We start from the raw sequence: 22,380 nt of genomic DNA on the forward strand, positions 1-22,380 counted from the left end.
CAGCATTCTCTGTGATCCTTTATGTTTTTCTTTAAAGGCTTATACAGATGTATGGTTTATTTGTCCAAATAATTTTACAGATTTTTCCACTGAATTAAAAAATTAATTCTATTAAGAATTAAAATAACATTAAAAGGGTGTTTTCCAGCTGAGAAATATATATGTCCCAGGAAAACAGAAGAAGCAAAACTATGGAGGATATCCCTATACACATGGTAAATAATGTACAAAGACATATGTACATGTAGAGCTTATTCATATTACTGTACAGCAGACACTAACACAACATTGTAAAGCAACTACACTCCAATAAAAAGGTTTTTTAAAAAGAGCTCACAAGAAAAAAGTGCTTGAGACCAGTCATGGCAGAATTTTAAAAATCAGATTAATGCACTTAGTGTGGAAATAATAGAAAAATACAAAAAGAGTACATTATTCAGTATGTTTCAACAGCCAGTTTTACTCATCAATTGCAAAGTGCTTTCTGAACATTAATGAATTAAAGATGTAGTGTCTAAAATGTGCAGGATGTTTTGTAATGGCCTCGACCGTCTTCAAAATTTCAGATGACTAATAAGAGACAGACACCTGACAGATGATGTTACAAAGACTGTCTCCATGTGACTCTGTCAGCTCTTTAACTCTTAGTTCATTACGGAACTTGTAAGAAAACAGGAAGAGCATCAGAAAAATAAAACCCCAAAATAAAACCGTACATAAAAACCTCAAGTCAGTAAGACCACGTCAAAAACATACACACAGCCTGGGGTCTTATTTGAAGGATGTGTTGCATAATCTTGATTTTTTTTTTAAAAAGCACATTGTACTTCTTAACTATACTTATTTTAACATACATATATACACATCCTCAAGCAAATAATTGTTTCCTGTTTACTTAAAAGAGTTATGAAGAATTTCCTGTGAACATGATTTTTAAATTAGGGAGGAGAAGATCAGAAGATTTTCTTCTTCTTATACCTCAGGAAATAAAATGGACTTTTTAAAATAATCTTTTCAAATATCAGCACAATACTGAATGCGCTCTCTAAGCAGTGACTAGTAAAATGCTAAGGAAACAATACCAACGGCCTTTAACGACTGAAAACATCTTCTAAAAATATTAAATTTAATGAATCTCTGGTGCATAGCTGAGATTTCTTTGTAATACTTTTAAACAATGTGTAATGTTTTGGCAAGTTCCCAAAGCCATTAATTTAGCTGGAGTAGAGAAAACAAAATGTAACAAATTTGTCTTCTCTATATTTTAAATAACTCTTTGGAAGTTAAGTGTACGGGAAATCATGCTTTGCCTTCATCTGACTTCACAGCTGCATTCCTTAAAATCCATTACTGATTTTCTTTTGTGTAGTAGTAACTTATCCAACTCTTCCCTCACCTGGCATCACCACTATCTATGTGCTCACCAGCTGTAGGAGAAATCAAAATAACAAATCAAACAAAGCACTGAATGCAACGCATTAATAAAAAAGAGAGAGAGTTCCTGTCTCTTCCTGTGTATTTAACTTCTGTAGTCAATAAAAGTAACCAATCAACATTTACCGAGCAGTTATGATTTGCAGCAATAAACCTTGTTCAAGTAATAAAAAGAGTGACAGAGTCACGAAGACACAGAGAGAATGCAAATTGAATAAGTCACAGCTGAGAACTGGTCAAATGGAATCTTCTTTTCTGGTAATTTTTTTCTAAATGTTCATAACAATGAAAACAATTAGCATAAAATAAAAGTTCATGGTCTTTTGAGCTGGGACTGTCTAGTTTCCGGCCATTTGTTCCATTAGTCCCTGAGCAAGTCATGGAACTTCCTTGAACATGAGTTTCTTATCCTGTAAAGTAACAATAATACATCTTGCACAATGTGACTGAAAGTTCATTAAGATGAGCTGTTTAACACACTATGTGCAGTAAATTAACACTAAGCTTGTTATTGTTAGTTCAAAGCATGCAGAGCTCACATTTTTTACATGAGTGCAAATTATAGCTGAGGTACTGTATAAAAGTATTTTTCTTATTAACAACTAATATACTTAAATTGTTGAAATATTTAGAAAATCTCAAAAAGCTAAAAGAAGAGAAATGAAAATTATCCTAAATCTTAACACTGAGATAACCACAGTTAACGTCTAGGTGCATCTACACTGTGTACTTCTCTGGCTCTCTATCACACTGTTTCCATTTTTTTCGACTCCTCTCCCAACCTTCTTCTTCTCCTTCTCTTCTTTCTCCTCACTCCTCCTCCTCCTCCTTTTCTTTCTTCCTTCATTTCTTTTTCTTTCTCAGTATTCTCTTCACTCCCACCCTAAGCATAGTGAAAAGAACCTCTACAGGTGATGATCCCTTGGTGTAGCTCTTCCTGCAGCCTCTGCTATACATAAAGGAATCACTTTCATATACAGAGACCCAGCAATTATCTCTCATGGGGGGAAAGCACTTCCCATCCTCCAGGTTGAGTAAAATTTGGGGAATATGTGTACAGAGAGAAGCGCCTCTCAGGTCCCACAAATCTCCCCTGAAGACTCATTCCACCCTCAGGGATTTATCACGATTATCAGCACTACAGATTCCAGGGGCATCACTCTGTACACAGTTTTGCAACTTGCTTTATGTGTTTCAATGTGACGTGCTTTTTAAAGTTAGCACTGAAATGCAAAAAGAAGTAAGAATGAATTTACATAAAATAAGAAGAAAGTAAGATATGCAAAGAAAATAGCATTGCCAAAAGCCGAGAGGCCGGAGGGAAGATGGTATTTTCAGGACATTAAATTTGTCCTATATGGCTCCTCTGCTACAGAGAACGGGTCAGGGGAAAAAGGAGCCTAGAAAGGAGGCAGGGACAGGTAGTAGAAGAATTCATCTTCCATGCTGAGGCTTTTAGACCTCATAACCTGTTGGTCAGGGGCATGAACTCTGGCACCAAATTGAGCTGAGTTCTAGTTCCAGGTACATCACTAACTGGACCTTGGGAAAATCACTTAACCTCCTTATGTTTTGGTTTACCATATTTGTTAAACAGGGATGATAGCATGTACAAAAGAATTTCATCACTAAACAGTCAATTCTTATTTGCAGTAGTTATATTCTATAAAGTTGCAGCAAGCACTAAATTACAAAATAACTGTTCTCCTGGGTGAAATACAGGGCTAGGTTCCTAAGAGCTTCTGGTCACAATATTTTTATCACTACATTGATACATAGCCTTATTATATGTGTATTTCTGTTTAAAGACACATTATTTAAAATGCATTACCAAATCGTTAGTATTGAACTCGCGGTCAACAGTGCTATCAGTCATGCATGAATGAAGCTTATCTAACACATGTATTTTCTCTGTAAGTCACAAGCTTCTTGTACTTGGGAACACAGGAACACCACAGAGCACTTCAGCACTATACTTGGGGTCCTTGTTTTTAAACAGCAAAGTCACAAGAAAGAACACAAATGTGAAAACCACAATAATAAATAGACCACTGGACAAACACTAGGTTACAGGATGAGAGCTAACACAGGAAGGCAGAGTGTCACTGGGTTTGACCTCAGTTGGGAACATGCCTGATAGGTGACACTTCTGCTCTGTGCACAAGTGACCGTGAAAGCAAGAGAGTGTTGACTGAGGAATTACGAACACATTTTAGCAAGTAGGCCAATTCACAGTACAGAGTCCATGAATAATGAGGGTTGGCTGCATATAGAAACACTAAGAAATAGTCCATAAATATTTATCTTATTTGTCAGAAGGAAATGCTGAAGCCTTCTGAGCTGGATGGTGACACTCATATTTTTGGTATAGAAGGAAAACTTTGAGGAGCCAGAGGAGGCAGAGAACAGCTAAGGGCAGGAGAGAAGAGAGGGATTCCACAGAATTTCAGTGGTACAATCAATACCTGGTAAGGATAGGGGAAGTAGAGGAAAAGAATTCAAGACTGACCACAATGTTTCTGGCTGGGGCAACTCAGTAAACAAAGGAAAAAAATTCAGAGAGAGTACCAAAAGGAAACTGGATCTTTAAAACTGATCCTTCCCTGACTTCCCTTCCTAGCTACCTCTTCTAGGTGCCCTTTTCTAATTAAGCTGAGGGGAAAGGAGGCAAGTGTGATGGGACAGCTTTCTACTATTCAGCTCTGGTGTGCCTGTGAGAATCAACCCCAGAAGTTGATCAGAAGATCAGTTGATCAAAAGATCAGAAGCTCCATTCCCACTAATGGGCAGAGTTCGGTATTTGCAGACTGCCTAAATTCAGGATCCAAGGTACCCAGACTGTGTTACCTTCCCTGCTCCCAGTTTAGCTGCAGTATCCTGTGTTTGCACAAACAATGTCACATGTTGCAGGAACCATGTGTCCCTGAACTGAATTTCTGTCACCTGTCCAAAATATCACAGTCCAGTGCCCCACTGGGACATATAGCCTGGCCATGAACCATCTTAAACCAGCCATCAAGCTGAAATACTACTAAATATCTCCAGTTTCTCTCGTCCTTTCAACAAACTCTACCAGTTCCCAACATAAATACTCTCACAATTCATAGGAGCCTAGGGGTCTATTGCAAAGAGCTGACTAATTAGAAAAGGCCCTGATGCTAGGAAAGACTAAGGACTGGAGAAGAAGGAGGCGACAGAGGATGAGATGGTTGGATGGCATCGACTCAATGGCCAGGAGTTTGAGCAAACTCCGGGAGATAGTGATGGATAGGGAAGCCTGGCATGTTGCAGCCCATAAGGTCACAAAGAGTCAGACACAACTGAACAGAGTAACTAAACAACAATAACAAGGGTCTATTGCAACTGATCCTTGAGGTCATGATCCTTAGGGCCACTTGAGTCCCTGCTGACCTCCATCCAATACTCCTCCTCCTCCATCTGCTGCCACTTCCTGCCCACTATAATTGGAGAGATATTAAACTCAAATTGGATTTAACTTTTCTATCTCTCTTAAATAATATGATGGAGGCTGATGTCTGTCCGTCCCCCTTCTGAGAGACCAGAACTGCTGCAGAATCATTTCTTGGAACAGCCCTACCTCATCTCAACTTCCTTCTCTCTGTGGCTGAGTGTAGCATTCCATGAGTGGACAGATGCAAATGTATATAAAATAGTAAGACAATTCAGGCCAAACTGTTGCAGTATGGACATGTGAAGTCAGGACTAGAATAGACTAACAGTGTAAAATAGGGAAGGAATGATAGAGAGATTGTTACAGGCGTAAATGGGAGTTAGTTTCTTCAGGAAGAACTCAACTGAGAAGCTATTTTCTTTCCACAAAAGCCAAAGAAATATAATAGTCTATTACCGAAATGCAAGTTCATGTGCCGGACACAGAGTGAGGCCAAACAATACCAAAGTGTCAGAGTTTGGAGCAGAGAAAGGTTTATTGAGGTTCATACAAGGAGACAGGTGACTCACACCTTAAAAACCTCAAACTCCTTGAAAGCTTTAGGCAAAGCCCTTTTCTAGAAAAGGTGAGGGAGGGACATGGTGAGTTGTTGCATACTTCTTCATACTTGAGGTCAGGTCACGGTCAGGTAATGATGCTTGTATAAATCTCCACCAAACAAATGCTACTCTCTGTTCTGACAAGAAAGGGCAAGGTCCCCAAGCTCACTTCCACCCTCTGAGATCCAGGTTCTGGCTAAGAGGAGGCAGATCTCAGTTGGCAGCTTCTTCAGAGCCAGGTTCCCAGACCCTGCCCAGCTGTCATCACTGAGGGAGCCAGTTGCCCAGGACCCATCTAGCCCTCAGGCTCCTCAGGCCGCCCAAACAGCTTGGGCCAAGTCCTTCAGGCTATGACTCAGCCAGGTTGTCTCTTCCATTAGGTAGCAGAGGTAGGGATAGGGTAGAGGTCTACCGTTGCCTCAAGGCCTGGGCCCAGTCAGTGGACAGCCTTGGTGAGGGCTCTGGAGCTCCGCAGGACACAGCCCCCAGCCTGTTCCCTGGGTCCCTCCCTCAGCTCACCCGCTGGTCCAAGGCCAGATGAGCTGGAGGACCCCAGGTAGAAGCCCAGGATCCAACTCTTACCTTACTCTTCGCCTGACAGCCAACTCCACCAACCATCGTTGAATCTCCGACTAACGGTTGCTCACTGACAGTTGGCTGCTTGTGGGCGGGGCCCACTGCAGCTCTGACCAATGGCTAAGCAGGACCATTAACGGCTGTTCATTGACGGTTGGTTGCTTGGGGGAGGGGCTCACTGAAGTGCCAACGAATGGCCAAGGAGGACCAGTTAACAGTCCTCTAGTAACCACTGCCTAGTAACAGGGGTGCGAAGGGGGCTTTAATGGGGCACAGCAACAGCAGACCCCCCAAGGTCTGCACTCAGCCATGCTCTGTTACACACTCTCCTCATCCTCCACCCCATCTCCAAAACAAAGAGCGAAAACAGTTACAAAAAGCATTTTGCTGAGTTTTCCAAGGAATTGATTCCAAAATACTGCTCAGCAGTGCAGTGTTAATACGGAATATGAACTACCTGGAGAACTCATTAAGAATACAGACACTAACCAAAAGTTCTAGTTCAGTAAGCCTAAAACCCAGGAATTTTCATTTTAAAAAAGTCTCCAGATGATTTTGAAAATCAGCCAAATTGGAAAAATAAACTTCAATTTTATGGTTGCCTAGTTTTGAGTAGTGGCAATCGATACTAGCTTCAGCTCTTGGTACGTGGCCAGTGAGGAGAAGGTCTGAACTTGAGGGAACTGCAGATAATCATATTGGTCCCAGTATAAGACAAACATTCCAATCAGATAGGACAAGGAAGGAATATGAAACTCAGAATACAACCAATCAAGGACAATGGGTCCATTTGCTTATCCATTCATTTATTTCTTTTTCAAGAAAATATGTACCAAGAACCCACTGTATACCAGACTCTGTACTATATGTGGAGGATACAAGAATAAACAAAACAGGTCCAGATCTTGTTCTTGTTAATTTATAATCTATTGACACAGATTGTGAACATTAAACAAACAATCTCAAAAATAAACACATAAATATAAACTGAAGTTGTATAATGGAAGATTTGACTCAGTAGGGAAGAGCATGAAGCAGGGAATTGAGGTCAGGGAAGACTTCCTGAGGAGGTGACATTAAAGATAAAGTTTGAAGGGCAAATAGGAGTTTACTAGATGAACAGAGGCAGCAGAGTGTGTGCCAGGGAGGTGAGGAAAAGCCAGGAACAAAGGCTTAGAGGCTGAAAGAAATTTATCTGAAGTGCAATAAGAAGGAAGAGAATAATGGGAGATGAGGATGGGCAAGGAAGCAAAGATAGGAAAGCCAAGACAGGAAAGCCAAGTTCAAGATCAGGTCTTTGATGCTTGGGATGCAGGAAAAGAAGAAGGGAGATGAGAACCTGCAATATTCTGACAGGTAATGGACCAGAGGGCAACAGCAGTGTTGGAGGTAAGTGAATATAAGAGCGGAGATTTGAGAGGTATTAAGGAGAAATATCTTTGCCTTACTTAAATTTACATTATTAATTTCCATTATATTTATTTTGATTCTTACCTACTATTAATGGCAAATGACGCTGGTTCTCACTGTATGGAAGTTAAATAACATTTTTTAATGTAATTCTTTAAATATTTAATTAACTTATTTATTTGGCTTCACCAGGTCTTAGTTGCCATGTGTGGGATCTCTATTCCCCAAACAGGGAACAAGCCCCCTGCACTAGGAGCAAGGTCTTAGCCAATGGACCACTAGAGAACAAAATAACATTTTTTAAATAAGAGTGGTGAGTTTTTTTATGTTATTTAGTGGGTTTATTTACTATTAGTAAATATCTCAGTGCCAGAGTTTTTTTTTTAATAGTCTAGGTTTTTTTTTACATTTTTGCTTCTTATTTTTAACAACTGGAATAGTTTTCATATACTATTAGACTAAATTATATTTTACAAATAGAATGACTAAAAGCAAATTCTCATCCTACCACACAAGTCAAAATTACAATTTTTTCTGGAATTAGCTAGTACCGATAATTATATGACCTGTAAATACACTAAAAACCACTGAATTATACATTTTAAAAGGATGGATTTTATGGCATATGAATTTTATATGAATTTTTTTAAACTACATTGTTGCTTCCAGGCTTAAGTTTCTACTTTCAGCATTCCTCCTATGCTTAATATGATCGTTGTTAATACTAATAGGCTATATATACTATACACTCTACTACAGCTACTATACTATAATAAAGATGAATATATTTATGGATGGAGAGAGAGACAGCAGATACATATATGAATATCTTTCCCAGGCTACCTTCTCTGGCATGCAAATTTAGTACCAGAATCTTTAACCATAGCAGTCATTTTCATCCATATACATCCCAGGAGGAGCACTTTAGTTGGTAGTGATGGAGACTTTGGAGATCTACGATGACTGGTTTGTTGGTTGGTTCCTGAACTTCTGTTATCTGAAACAAGCATACATGATACAGGTAGACCCAGCGCACCTGGAGAGCAGTTTGCTTGAACTCCATGACAGCCCAGCTGTCTTAACTTTCCTCTCTGGCCTGATCCTTAAATGTTGTGGTCTTCCACATTCTTTACTGAGATCTCTTCTCACTCTAACCCAGTGTCAACCTACAGAAATTCAGTCAGAATTTCTGGTAGTAGTTCTTAAGCATCAGGATTTTTTTTAATGTTCTCCAAATTCCAATGTGCAGTTGGGAAATAAAATTATGCTCTTCACCCCACCACCCCTTCAATAATCTCATCCACTCAGTCATTTTAATTATCATCCTTATTCCAACAACTCACAAATCTGTATCTCTAGTTCCTACCACCTTTGGGAGCTAGAGATAAAGCAACCACTAAACCACAAGATAAACTTTTATTTAATTGACACAAAATTTTAAAATATGTTAAAGTTTAAATCATTTCTTCCTAGATTTTTCTAATTTTCTTTCTCTTTTTTGAGGAGTGAAGAACCTATGCTTTGTTCATATCCCAAAAAACTGATAAGACTGCCTCCTGGGAAATGGAACATATATATATAAGCAAGTCTTTTCTAAACTGCAGACACTGGGTATTGGCGGGGGGGAGGGGGGGGTGCACAATTTAAGGTCTCACAAGCACTAAAATAAAAAAAAATCAATATGCCTGCTAAAGAATTCATCATTTCCCCATGTACCCAGACAAAATCTGCTCTTGCGCTCACTAAATGGCCCTAACACCCACCCAGTGGCTAAATTAAGAAACTGGGGAGTTGTGATTTAATTTTCCATCTTTCACATCCTCATCGTCATGATTGGCCAACTAACATCAATTCTAACCCTTAAAGAGATCATGAATCTGTTTACTTTCTCTTCGTCCCCATGGCCACCATGTTCTCTTGCTTGGAGTACCACGACAGCCTCTTAACTGGTCTCCTTGCCCACAAATCCTTACTTGGTCTGCACCACCGAAACTACATTTCTAAACACAAATATTTTGTGTGTACTTAAAATCTTTCAGAGGCTCCTTACTGCCCTGAGGATAGTGTTTGCATTTGGTTTACAAGGCCCTTACAAGCCTCTCCAGATGCTTTCACTGCTTCCCCTGAGGCTGGTCCAATCCCCTCATCATTCCTTCAGCTCACTTTAGCAGAAATTACTTTCTTTGGAAAAATATTCTCTAGTCTCCCAACCAGGTGTCCCTTCCATTCATGGCCATAACACCACACACTTACTCTACTTACTGCATCAATCGCTAACTTGACTATTCCTTGCTACAACTGAGTGCCTCAGGAGCAGAGACAATTCTTCATGATTGCCCATGCTTGTCACATGTAAGTGTTCAGTATTTGTTGAAATAAACAATGAATGATGAATGAAAAATAGCCCTTGTAGTCCTTGCAAATCTCATTAACGAAACTTGCTTTAACCCTCTTTAAGCAAAGTTAGGATACAAGAAAAATAGTTATTAAAAAGAAATCTTGCACACACATGCACAGCAGACCCATGGGCTATCCTGTGGATATGAAAGGGCTGGAGTTCATTTCAGCCAACATTTGTAAGTAGTTACTGTTCACTCTGTCCATAATGAACTTGGATTATGAAGTGTCAACAGTCACCTAGTCATCTTAAATTAAGAAATATTAAAGTATGAAATTTGTCATTTAATACAAATAGTAGCCACTATTACCATCCTCCAAGCACTGTGCTCAGCAGTTGACACATATTGTCTCATTTAATCTCCACAATCAAGCTCTCAAACAGATCATATTACAACTTCTCAGAGGAAGAAACCAAGGCTAGGGAAGGGTAAGCACATAGACTACAATAGTACAGTTAGGATGTGAAAAAGACAGATTTCCACCTTTATAGCAGAAAAATAAACCAAACACAAAACTTATACTTAATATTGCCATGTCACATTCAGTCTTGCCCTAGTAAGTGAAAGAATACAAGGTTAAGGCTGCTGGAGTGAGAAATGCCTTCAAGTCGATAAAATGGTGCATATTCATGGAACATAGCCCATGCCAAAGAGGATGCTTAAAATCTTACCGAGTTCTTTATCTGAGTGCAAACTAAATGAGTTCAAAAATGTAGTATAAAATGTACCTCTGCTTAACAATCATATGTCCCACTGTCCCTAGAGACAAACCAGGGGTCTTCTCAGGTGGGCCACTGGTAAAGAATCAGTCTGCAATGTAAAAGACAAAGGACTACTACTACTACAAAGCCACAGTCATCAAGACAGTATGGTACTGGCACAAAGACAGAAATATAGATCAATGGAACAGAATAGAAAGCCCAGAGATAAATCCACGAACCTATGGACAGCTTATCTTTGACAAAGGAGGCAAGGATATACAATGGAAAAAAGACAATCTCTTTAACAAGTGGTGCTGGGAAAACTGGTCAACCACTTGTAAAAGAATGAAACTAGAACACTTCCTAACACCATACACAAAAATAAACTCAAAATGGATTAAAGATCTAAATGTAAGACCAGAAACTATAAAACTCCTAGAGGAGAACATAGGCAAAACACTCTCCAACATAAATCACAGCAAGATCTTCTATGACCCACCTCCCAGAATATTGGAAATAAAAGCGAAAATAAACAAATGGGACCTAATGAAAATTAAAAGCTTTTGCACAACAAAGGAAACTATAAGTAAGGTGAAAAGACAGCCCTCAGATTGGGAGAAAATAATAACAAATGAGGAAACAGACAAAGGATTAATCTCAAAAATATACAAGCAACTCCTGAAGCTCAATTCCAGAAAAATAAACGACCCAATCAAAAAATGGGCCAAAGACCTAAACAGACATTTCTCTAAAGAAGACATACAAATGGCTAACAAACACATGAAAAGATGCTCAACATCACTCATTATCAGAGAAATGCAAATCAAAACCACAATGAGGTACCATTACACACCAGTCAGGATGGCTGCTATCCAAAAGTCTACAAGCAATAAATGCTGGAGAGGGTGTGGAGAAAAGGGAACCCTCTTACACTGTTGGTGGGAATGCAAACTAGTACAGCCGCTATGGAGAACAGTGTGGAGATTTCTTAAAAAACTGGAAATAGAACTGCCATATGACCCAGCAATACCACTTCTGGGCATACACACTGAGGAATCCAGATCTGAAAGAGACACATGCACCCCAATGTTCATCGCAGCACTGTTTATAATAGCCAGGACATGGAAGCAACCTCGATGCCCATCAGCAGACAAATGGATAAGGAAGCTGTGGTACGTATACACCATGGAATATTACTCAGCTGTTAAAAAGAATTCATTTGAATCAGTTCTAATGAGATGATGAAACTGGAGCCCATTATACAGAGTGAAGTAAGCCAGAAAGATAAAGAACATTACAGTATACTAACACATATATATGGAATTTAGATAGATGGTGGCGATAACCCTATATGCAAAACAGAAAAAGAGACACAGAAGTACAGAACAGACTTTTGAACTCTGGGGGAGAACGTGAGGGTGGGATGTTTTGAAAGAATAGCATGTATATTATCTATGGTGAAACAGACCACCAGCCCAGGTGGGATGCATGAGTCAAGTGCTCGGGCCTGGTGCACTGGGAGGACCCTGAGGAGTCGGGTGGAGAGGGAGGTGGGAGGGGGGATCGGGGTGGGGAATACGTGTAACTATATGGCTGATTCATGTCAATGTATGACAAAACCCACTGAAAAAAAAAAAAAAAAAAAGACACAGGAGACGAGTGTTGAATCCCTGGGTCAGGAAGATTCCCTGGAGGAGGAAATGGCAACCCTCTCCAGGATTCTTGCCTGGAAAATCCCATTGACAGAGGAGCCTGGCGGGCTACAGTCCACAGGATCACAAAGAGTCAGACACAACTGAAGCAACTTAGCACACACACACGCAGATACAAACCAGATTCTTGGAAGTACATATTAATTGGGGAGGGGGAACTTTAGTTAAATAGTCTAGCATATTAAAATAACTAAAATGCACTGAGTTCACTCTCCTGAAAAATGCAATAGCTACTAGCTTCTTGGCTTAAAAATCTTGCCTTGTCAAAAACTTTTTCATTTTTTTCTACATAACTTTTTTAAAGAATTTAATTCCTCCCTCATGCCTGAATTAACCAAAATAATAATCTCTTCAGTTATTATTACATAAATTAGTAACCTAACTAAAATGATCCCCAGCTACTAAACACTTCATGCTCCTCGGGGCTGGCCTCTCTCTATTTTAACGTCTCTAAGATTAAACAATTCATTTTAATCTCACTATCTTTAGGATCCACATAAGATATACAATAATCATTGATTAATTTCACTCATCTGATAGACCTTCATAGGCTTATTATAGGCCAGAAATTGTCTATCACGTACTTACTAAAAAAAAAAATACTTACTGAGCATTTATGTGCTGGGGATTTGATGGTAAACTCTATAATCAGGGTTTCTGAACTTTATTTGCCCATTCTTAAGGCAGGACCTAAATGTCTGTATTTTTCACTGTCTCTGAGATACTACTGGGTTGGCCAAAAAGTTCATTTGGGTTTTTCCATAAGCTGTTATGGAGCTTTTTGGCCAACGCAACACTTATTACCAGGGACTTCCCAGGAGGCCCAGTGGTAAAGAATCTGCCACCCAATACAGGAGACACAGGAGATGCAGGTTAGATCCCTTGGTCAGAAAGATTCCCTGGAGAAGGGAATGGCAACTCACGCCTGTATTCTTGCCTGGAGAATTCCATGGACAGAGGAGCCTGGCAGGCTACAGTCCATGGAGTTGCAAAGAGTCGGTCACGACTGAGCAACTGAGAATCATACTAATTACCATAGATCATATACATTAGCCTGAAAGCCAAATCCAACCTGCTGCCCATTTTCATATGACCACAAAGAAGCATTATCTTTACATATTTAAATGGTTTTTAACATCAAAAGAAAAATAATATTTCTAATAGATGAAAATCATATGAAATTCAAATTTCAGTGTATATAAATGAAGTTTTATTAGAACACAGCCAAGCTCATCTGATTACATCTATGTCTGCTTTTTCATTACAAAAATTTAGTGGTTGTCTAAATGTCCATCAACAGATGAATGGATAAAGAAGATGTGGTATGTGTATATATATAAAATATATGATGGAATACTATTCACCCATGAAAAAGAGTGGAACAATGCCATTTGCAGCAAATGGATGGACCTAGAAATTGTCATGCTAAGTGAAGTCAGTCAAAGACAAATACCATGTGGTATCACTTATATGTGGAATCTAAAATATGATACAAATCTACTTATTTACAAAACAGAAATAGACTTCCAATCATAGGAAACAAACTTATGGTTACCAAAGAGGAAAGGGTGTGAAGAAGGATAAATTAGGAGTTTGGGATTAGCAGATGGAAACTACTATATCTAAAAATATACAATATGGTCCTACTGTATAGCAGAGGGATATATATTCAATAACTTGTAATAAGCCATTATGGAAAATAACTTATATATATATATAACTTATATATATATATATATATAAAGACTATATTGATATTGCTGATATTCAGATATATACATATATCTGAATCACTTTGCTGTACCCCAGAAACTAATGCAACATTGTAAATCAACTATACTTCAATAAAAATATTAAAAATAAAAAATAAATAAAGTTTATTGGTGTGATAGAAGCCACACTCTCATTGCTTTACACACCTGCTTGGTGTACTATGAATCACAGTGGCTCAGTCATAACTTAATGGCATTTCAAATGTCATGTGAATTACCTTACCACAATCTTTTTTTATTACCAGTGGATACCCTTCATGCTAAAATAAGAGAAGTGTGCCGAACTTGCAGTACACACTGGAAGATGGACCATGTTGTTACTGAATTAAATGACAAAGTACTTTGTATATCAGTCAATGACATTGTATCTGGGCTAAAAGAATATATTTAATTCCAGATTAAGCACTCATCACAGTATTCCCAACTCACAGAAAATTCAATGGTCATAAAATATTACAAAATGAAAACAGACTATCTCATCACAGAAGAATTTCTTCACAGATGTAAGAAAAAAAAAAAAATGAAAATGAGCCTGCAACCAAAGTGAGTTTGTAAGTGGTTCATTTGTAAGCCAAGCAAGGGAAGTCATTTACCAATGCTAACTTAATTAAGTTGTGTTTGATTGCAGCAGCTGAAGCAATGTGTCCAGAGAAAATAAACTTGTGTAGGACTATGTATTAGTCTTGGTAAGAACAGTAAAGACACTGGGAGCAGTATCAGTATGGTCAATTCAAAAATGAGGCTAATTATTTTGAGTGGTTTTCCTTGGTTTTAATGAGTTGACAGATGTCATGGACAGTACTCAGTTGTTCTGCATACCAAGAGTCAATGTCAATTTTGAAGTGACTGAAGAATTAGCCTGTAGAGGCTGCCTGAAACCACTACAAACAAGAATATTCACATGAGTGGGAAAAAGTAATAATCCAATACAACTTAAGTGGAATCTGCTAACATGTGTAACAACTTAGGGTGGTTAAAAATTATATGTGGAGCAAAAAGAGACGGTTGAACAAAAATAAAGAGCTTGTAAAAATGTATGATTATTCATTTTATTATTCATCAGGAGGAACACTGAGGAAAATATTTGAATTTTATATTGTGGATGTTAAACTAGTAGTGTTAATAGTGATCTTCTTTTGCTCTAGTGGCTTAACCATTGTTAATCCCATGAAGCTTTCTCAGAAAGTATAGGCTGAATATCCTGACTCATTCCACCACACAAAGGTTTTATGGATTAACAGTGTAAAGTTTTACTGTGATTTTTTTTTTTTAAATCAGGGTCACAGAAATCCCACTCCTGGGCATACACACCGAGGAAGCTAGATCTGAAAGAGACACGTGCACCCCAATGTTCATCGCAGCACTGTTTACAATAGCCAGGACATGGAAGCAACCTAGATGCCCATCAGCAGATGAATGGATAAGGAAGCTGTGGTACATCAACACCATGGAATATTACTCAGCCATTAAAAAGAATTCATTTGAATCAGTTCTAAAGAGATGGATGAAACTGGAGTCCATTATACAGAGTGAAGTAAGCCAGAAAGATAAAGACCAATACAGTATACTAATGCATATATATGGAATTTAAAAAGATGGTAACAATAACCCTATAAGCAAAAGAGAAAAAGAGACACAGATACAGAACAGACTTTTGGACTCTGTGGGAGAAAGCGAGGGTGGGATGTTCTGAGAGAATAGCATTGAAACAAGTATACTATCAAGGGTGAAACAGCTCACCAGCCCAGGTTGGATGCATGAGACAAGTGCTCTGGGCTGGTGCACTGGGAAGACCCAGAGGGATGGGATGGGGAGGGAGGTGGGAGGGGGGATCGGGATGGGGAACACATGTAAATCCATGGCTGATTCATGTCAATGAATGGCAAAAACCACTATAATATTGTAAAGTAATTAGCCTCCAACTAGTAAAAATAAATGAAAAAAAAAAAAAGGCTGCCCTATACTGAAAAAAATAAAAATAAAAAAATAAACTCAGGGTCAGAAACAAGTCTTTTCTGGAAAAAAAAAAAAAAACTCAGCTTTTCTTATGAATTTAAGAATGTTTTTCAATTAATTCTACCTAAAATTCCAAGACAAAACAGCACATACATGCCAAAATTTTATAACGATAAAGTCTTTCAGCGACTAACATCTGAATCACAAATGATGTCAGGCTGTTTTACATACTTCCCATGCTCACAAAGGTTAAAATAAAAAGTAGGATTCCATTCCCACACAGATTGACAGGCTATATATTTTGTGAGCTCAAGCTACAGCAATGTTTTCCAGACTTCAATGCAAGTGAAAAGGAAATTTCAAAATTTCAAAATCCTTTTAACTGGGTGCAATTAGGGAGCTTCCGCCTAACTTTCTATTATAAGTGATTAATCTGAAATATAATGACATGTAAAAGGAAAATAATCAGGAGAAAAATCTAATAAATTCTATAAATGCCTTCTAGGCTATGAATATGCTCAATTAAAATCAGATACTTGTGGACTGATACTACTATTTGGCAGTATCATACCAGGAAAGATTGAAGGCAGGAGAAGGGGACAACAGAGGATGAGATGGTTGAATGACCACCGACTCAATGAACATGAATCTGAGCAAGCTCCGGGAGCTGGCGATGGACAGGGAAGCCCGGTGTGCTGCAGTCCATGGGGTTGCAAAGAGTCAGATGTGACTGAGCGACTGAACTGAACTGAACTATTGGATGAAAAGACATTTTCAAAGATGAGCTATATAAATTCTTATTACAGATCGCATTAAGAGATAAATATTTGCAGTCAATTCTGATGATGGGAAACAATAACTTTGCATCCCAATTAAGCGAAATTTTATCCTCCCCAAAAATACTTCCATTCTTCTCATTAGCAAATCTATATTACCAAAAAATTGTTCACAATTATTATTATTTTAATTTAATCAATCAAAAATTTGTGGAAATGTGTTTTTTCTCTTATCATATAAGTACTTATGTAATATCTTCAACTTCGCCTTCTGATCTCCAAAGCCTAAATTTTCCCCTTATCAAAAGAAGGAAAACAACCCTTGCTCAAAAGAGTTGGTGGTAAAATGGGGCATCTCACAATCTCTAAGAAGTAGAAATGGTTTATGTTTTCCAAAAGTAAAATAGGTTACAAAAATGTAAATTAAAAAATTGTCACAGATTATAATAGCCAGGACATGCAAGCAATCTAAATGTCCACCAACAGAGGAATGAATAAGGAAGATGTGGCATATATATACAATGGAATATTACTTAGCCATAAAAATGAAAGACACTGTGCCATTTGCAGAGATGTAGATGGACCCAGAGACTATCATATAGAGTGAAGTAAGTCAGAAAGAGAAAAACAAGTATCACATATCAATGCATATATATGGAAAAATCTATAAAAATGATACAGATGAACCTATTTGCAAAGCAAAAATAGAGAAAGACACAGAGAACCAACATACAGACACCAAAGGAGAAAAGGGAAGTGGGATGAATTGGAAGATTGCAATTGACATATTTACACTGCTATGTATAAAACAGACAACTAATGATAACAGATTGTATAGCACAGGGAATTCTACTCAGTGCTCTGTGGTGACCTGTTTAGGAGGAAAGAAATCCAAAAAGAGCGGGGATGTGTGTGTGTGTGTATATATATATATATATACCTGATAACACTTTGCTGTACAATAGAAACTAACACAACATTGAAGAGCACTATATTCCAATAAAAATTAAAAACTCTAAGTATAACCTTGTCTAAAAGGGGAACAAGAGACAATATACCTCCTACGATTCTCACCAAAAGCTTCCATTCTGACATAGATTATGACTCTAGGAAGGATAAAGAAAGCCCCCATTAAGAGAGTTCAACAGGGCTGGCAGCCCCCACAAAGACTCCAGGATCCCACTCATGGCTGAAAATCCAGGGATTCCAAGAAACAAAGAGAAGGTAAGCAGCATCTAGAGGCCTAGAAATTAGGGTCCTCCCCATTTACGTGGCACCATGCTAATCTCCTGGATTTATATGCAACTCCATGGAGAGGGCAGGCACCAAAATAGTGACTGAAATACAATTTAACAAGATGCAGTAAAGGTTCACAGTCAAATCTGGGTTAACATTAAAAAAATTACATACATATTTGTGGACAAGAGTCATATCGGCTACCTGATATGGCCAGCTTCATAACTACATGATGATTGAATGGAATAAATTATGTAAAGTATTTAACCAAGCACCCATCACCAAAAGTCTTAGCTATTATTAATATTTATCCAGCCTCATCTTTCACATTCTCCTTTCACATTCCTACCTTATGTGCTCCCTGTTATGCCCCCAGAATCGCCAAGCATCTGTCACATTTCTGTGCAATAGTACATAATGGTCCTTCTCCCTGGGATTACCACTTCTTTTTTAATCTCCTGGTTATTTTACTTTATCCTTCAACCTCCATCCTTTTCCAGCCTGCTCTGCCCTGCTCCGTGCTCTGGACACTGACCCAATGGACTGTCCCAGTTCCCTCGCCAGCTGACTTTTGTGGGCAGAAGTACTGCCTTAAAATATTGTGTTAGTTTCTATAGTATAATGAAGTGAATCAATCATATGTATACATATATCCCCTTCCTCTAGAATCTCCCTCCCACACCTCCATCCCACCCATCTACATCAGTACAGAGCACCAAGTTGAGTTCCCTCTGCTACACAGCAGCTTCCCACTAGCTATCTATTTTACACACATGTAAAAATATATAAGTATATACATGTCAATACCAATCTCCCAATTCAACCAACCCCCTTTCCCTCCCTCCCACCATTTTCACACATTTGTTCTTTACATCTCCATCTCTATTTCTGCCCTGCAAATAGATTCATCTGTACCAGTTTTCTGGGCATATACCCTGAGAAAACCATGATTCAAAAGGCTCATGCACTCCAATGTTCATTGCAGCACTATTTACAATGGCCAGGATATGGAAGCAATCTCAATGAATGGATAAAGAAGTAGTGATACATATACAATGGAATATTACTCAGTCCTTATAAAGAATGAAATAATGCTATTTGCAGCAACACGGATGGACCTAGAGACTGTCATACTGAGTGAAATAAGTCAGAAAAGAAGAAATATCTTATGACATCCCTTATATGTGGAATCTATCAATTAAAGAAAAACCAATACAAAATAAACTTATTTACAAAACAGAAACAAACTCACACACTTGGAGAATGAACTTTATAGCTGTGCAAGGTAGGGGGAGGAATGGGGAAAGGGACAGTTAGGGAGTTTGGGATCAACATGCACCCACTGCTATATCTAAAATGGATAACCAACTGGGTCCTACTGGTACAGCACGGGAACTCTCCTGAATGTTACATGGCAGCCTGGATGGGAGGGGAGTTTGGGGGAGAATGGATACAGGTATATGTATGGCTGAGTCACTTTGCTGTCCACCTGAAACTATCACATCATTGTTAATTAGCTATATGAGCAATATAAAATAGAAATAAAATAAAAACTTAAATATTTTTTTTTAACGTAATGTGCTTGAATCACCCCAAAACCACTCCCACAACCCTGCTCTATGGAAAAATTGTCTTCCAAGAAACCAGTCCCTGCTGCCAAAAACATTGGGGAGCACTGAAATAGTAGTTTTCTTCTCTGGCTGCACATTAGAATCACCTGGGAAGCTTTTTAAACACTCTTAATGCTCGGTCCCATCACAGAACAATGAAAAAGTACTTTCTGGCCATGAAATTTGAGTATTAATGTTTCTTAAAAGGCTTCTGGGGTGATTCCAGTGTGAAGCTAAGACTGAGAATCACTAATCTAAAAATTCAAATCTCCATCTCTTCAATCATAATCCATGTTTGAAGAGGTGAAAGTGTAGCAAATGTTCCATAGGTTAAAAATGAAGACAGAAAATAAAAGATGAGTTGGCAAAGCTGCCTTTAAATAGAACTACATTTTTATCCCAAACTCTAAATGTGATGTCAACTAGTCATAAAGACTGCTTACAAATGTTTTGTTAACAAAATTAAACCTTATTTATTCTAGAGATGTTCTAAAAACACCATGTGGAACTCTGATCACAGTTATTACATAATTCACAAGGGTGTTATGTAAATTAATACAATAATAATCATAAAGGTTTGGAGAATCCTGAAAGAATACTGAAAAAAAATACAATCACACTATTATTCATACAATTATGCTAAATCCCAAAATAAATCTAATAATCCATTCAAGGAAATAGGAACCCAATTTGTTTACTTCTTGTGATTACTTCTTAAAAGGAGGTAAATAAACATACATAGATTTTTTTTGTGAAATCATAAAACTAACCAAATGAGATAAATTATTATTATATTTCAAGATATAAAATATTTTAAGCATAAAAACAATAGAAGAGGTCACAAAAGAAATTATAAAATTTAATACCTAAATATAATGTTTTGTACATTAAAAACATAAATAAAACTTTAAAATAGCCTAGAAAAGAGTAGATACAACAACTGTCAGACAGGCATAATAGCATCAATCTGCAAAAAACTCGTAAGAAGACATACCACAAAAGACAAAGAACATAAATATATAATAATATAAAATTCACTACACATTCAATAAACTAGGAAAAAAACATTCAAAATCACCAATAAAAATAGAACAATAAGGAGTATGATTCACCTATCAGACAGGAGAGGACTCTTTAAAACAATGTGTAACTTGTAAGAAGTTAACGTGCAAAGTATTATCTGTTACTCTTCCTAGATCACCATGTTTATGAATTTATTTATGTGGGAGACCTGGGTTCGATCCCTGGGTTGGGAAGATACCCTGGAGAAGGAAAAGGCTACCCACTCCAGTATTCTGGCCTGGAAAATTCCATAGACTGTATATTCCATGGGATCACAAAGAGTTGGACACAACTGAGAGACTTTCACTTTCACTCATGTATTTAGCCATTAATGTTTAGGTATTACAAATTATCTTCAAAAGCAGAATGAGGACAGTACTGGAAACAATACATGCACGCGTGCGTGCTCAGTCGCTTCAGTTGTCTCCAGCTCTGTACAACCCTAGGAACTGTAGCTTGCCAGACTTCTCTGTCCATGGGATTCTCCAGGCAAGAATATTGGAGTGCGCCGCCATGACCTCCTCCAGGGGATCTTACCCTAGAGGTAAGATCTTACCCTTATCTCAACCCGGGGATTGAAACAGTATCTCTCATGTCTACTTGCATCCGCAGGTAGGTTGCTTACCACTACCACCACCTTGGACGCTTGAAATCAAAGACACTAGAACAGAAATGCCAAAGATTTTCAGCCAAGTATATTCTAAGTGAACCAAAATAAATGAAATCACCAGAGGTCCACTTATAATTCATAACTTAACAGCAACATTGACAAAATACAATAGATTTTTCTTTAGAGGAATGAGATAACGACACAATAGGTGGGGAGCAAGGGACACAGTATTCATTCTGCAACTGAAAATAAGCAATGTATGAAAGCAGGGCTTGAAGAAGAAGACCCATAATTTGTGTGCAGACACCATCAAACAGAAAGCAGAAAAGGAGCAAAAATAAAGGAGACGTAATAAATATGGAAGACAGATACAGACACAAAATAAACATAATCTGATATTTCTTAAAATAGATAAAAAGATAATGAAAGTTCACCTTCCTGATTAAAAAAAGGTATTTGTCAATTTAAAAAACCAGAAAGATTACTAAATGAAGATAAGCCTAAAAATATCCTGCTGCAAATTTCAAGAAAAAGATAACACCATTTTCAGTGCCACTGAACTGTATGGTTAAATATGGTCAAATAGTATGTTTTATATTATATGACTTTAATCAGAATTTAAAAAATTACTGAAAAATAAAAATTTTAAAGAAGAAGTCACCGTTTTGATAAAGACAAGAGTCTTAAAAAAAAAAAAAGAAGAATCTGAGTTATTGTTGTTGTTCAGTCACTAAGCTGTAACCCTGACTCTTTGTAACCCCATGGACTATAGCACACCAGGGTTCCCTGTCCTTCACTATATCCCAGGGTTTTTTAAAACTCATGTTCATTGAGTCAGGGATAGCATCCAATCATCTCATCCTAGGTTGCCTCCTTCTGCCTTCAATCTTTCCCAGCATCTGGGTCTTTTCCAATGAGCCAGCTCTCCCATCAGATGGCCAAAGTATTGGAGTTTAAACTGACTGGTTTGATACCCTTGTTGTCCAAGAGACCCTCAAGAGTCCTCCAGCACCACAATTCAAAAGCATCAATTCTTCAATGCTCAACCTTCTTTATGGTTCAACTCTCACATCCATATATGATTATTGGAAAAATCATAGCTTTGACTAGACAAA

General features: G+C 37.9%; 1 protein-coding gene and 1 pseudogene across 6 annotated transcripts in view; one reads left to right on the forward strand and one right to left on the reverse strand.

Annotated features, from left to right (window-relative positions):
* SUGCT (succinyl-CoA:glutarate-CoA transferase) overlaps positions 1-22,380 on the reverse strand; it is a 727,590-nt gene that overhangs the window by 535,463 nt on the left and 169,747 nt on the right. The window lies entirely within an intron of this gene.
* LOC136171041 (tropomyosin alpha-3 chain pseudogene) overlaps positions 1-22,380 on the forward strand; it is a 42,185-nt pseudogene that overhangs the window by 16,249 nt on the left and 3,556 nt on the right.

The sequence above is a fragment of the Muntiacus reevesi genome, chromosome 6 (assembly GCF_963930625.1).
Source record: "Muntiacus reevesi chromosome 6, mMunRee1.1, whole genome shotgun sequence".
Lineage (NCBI taxonomy): Eukaryota > Metazoa > Chordata > Mammalia > Artiodactyla > Cervidae > Muntiacus > Muntiacus reevesi.